The sequence below is a fragment of the Octodon degus genome, unplaced genomic scaffold (assembly GCF_000260255.1).
Source record: "Octodon degus isolate 3935 unplaced genomic scaffold, OctDeg1.0 scaffold00233, whole genome shotgun sequence".
NCBI classification, from domain to species: domain Eukaryota; kingdom Metazoa; phylum Chordata; class Mammalia; order Rodentia; family Octodontidae; genus Octodon; species Octodon degus.
The window spans coordinates 287,936-289,408 of record NW_004524809.1 but is presented as its reverse complement, the minus strand read 5'-3'; the positions used below and the strand labels follow the sequence as shown (position 1 = coordinate 289,408).

Sequence of the window (1,473 nt, the reverse complement as noted above, 5' to 3'; positions counted from 1 at the left end):
ACACACACACACACACACACACACACACAAATAAATAAAATAAAATAAAATAAAATAAAATAAAATAAAATAAAGAAAAGGGTCCCTCTCACCCTAACAGTCAGGAAAAAAGCTACAGAATTTAGACACCCCCTGGCTTCTCTCAATCTTATCAGAGGGCTGAGATTACTGGATAACCAGGGAGCCCAAAACATAAGGAAAGATGGGGAACAGATACTACCACACGATGGCAAATAGGAGAGACAGGGCCTTTGCGCAGCAGCAGTGATTCAGATGTGACTACAACCAAACCTAAGAGCACAGCAGGGCACTCACAGTCCACTCCCATGGGCTACCCTATTCCCCAAGAGGAAGGCTGAGGTGGTGAGGGGAGGAGGTGTGTGGCACCCATGGGAGAGGTTCCTCTGCACAAGGACACACCCCAGGAACATGCTGCAGGGCAGGATGGTGATCCCTGGGCTGTGGAAGCAGGGAAGACCTGAGAGGTGATGAGGGACTGCTTCTCAACCTCAGGAAAAACAGGTAGGGGGACTGAGACTACCAGAGACTGATGGCCTCTGACTCAGCTCTGCCTAGACCACACCATGACAATAAAACTCACTGCCACCCCTGCTGCTCAGCAAGCACAGATGACACACGGGCAGAGTGAGAGCAGAGACCTCTTTAAGGCCCAGGCCCCAAAGGGGACACAGCCATAGCAGGTCCACAGTAGTAGCCTTCCAAATCACTGCATGACACTGGAGAAACCAGAAGCCTGGAAAAAGCATGATTTCAGCCAAACTCAGGACAGTGCCAACCAGTGAGACTGCCCAGACTCATGTGGTGAAAGCCTAATAGAACACTTCCCAGACTGAGTATTATTTATTTCAGTTTCTGTTATGCCAGACAAAAACCAAAAACTATCAAAGCTGGGCATAATAGTGCATGCTTGTAATCATATCACTCTGGGAGGCTGACGCAGAAGAATCAGAAGTTTGAGGAACAGCAAGATAGCTCAGTGGACTTAGCACCTACTTAGGCCAGCACAGGGACTGGGATTCGATCCCTGGTACCACATGCTGCACTGGCCCCACCCCTGGGCTCACTTAGCAGGCCACCGAGAGCAAGCCTGGTGGCATTCACCTGTAACCCCAGGTGTGGGGAGGTGAAAAACAGAGGAGGATCACTATGGCTCAGCATTGCGTAGTGAGAATCTGTATCAAATACATTTTTTTTTTCATTTACGTATTTGGTACAGGCTTTCATTAGGCAGCTCGGATTCATAGTGATCCTCCTGCTTTCAGCCTCTCCAATGCTGAGATTACAGGCGTGCGCCACCACATCCAGACTCGTTCGCCAGCTTAGAGCGCCCCACAGGAGGGGACATGCAGGACTGGGGATTAAACCTTAGTTTGCTGAACCATCTCTCTGGCCTCCAAATACATTGAGAGAGAGAGAGAGAGAGAGAGAGAGAGAGAGAGAGAGAGAGAGAGA

The 1,473-nt window shown here is 49.4% G+C and overlaps 1 protein-coding gene across 1 annotated transcript in view; it reads right to left on the bottom strand.

Moving 5' to 3' along the window:
* The window catches only part of Hmces (5-hydroxymethylcytosine (hmC) binding, ES cell-specific), an 18,123-nt gene that overhangs the window by 5,847 nt on the left and 10,803 nt on the right, over nucleotides 1–1,473 (bottom strand). The window lies entirely within an intron of this gene.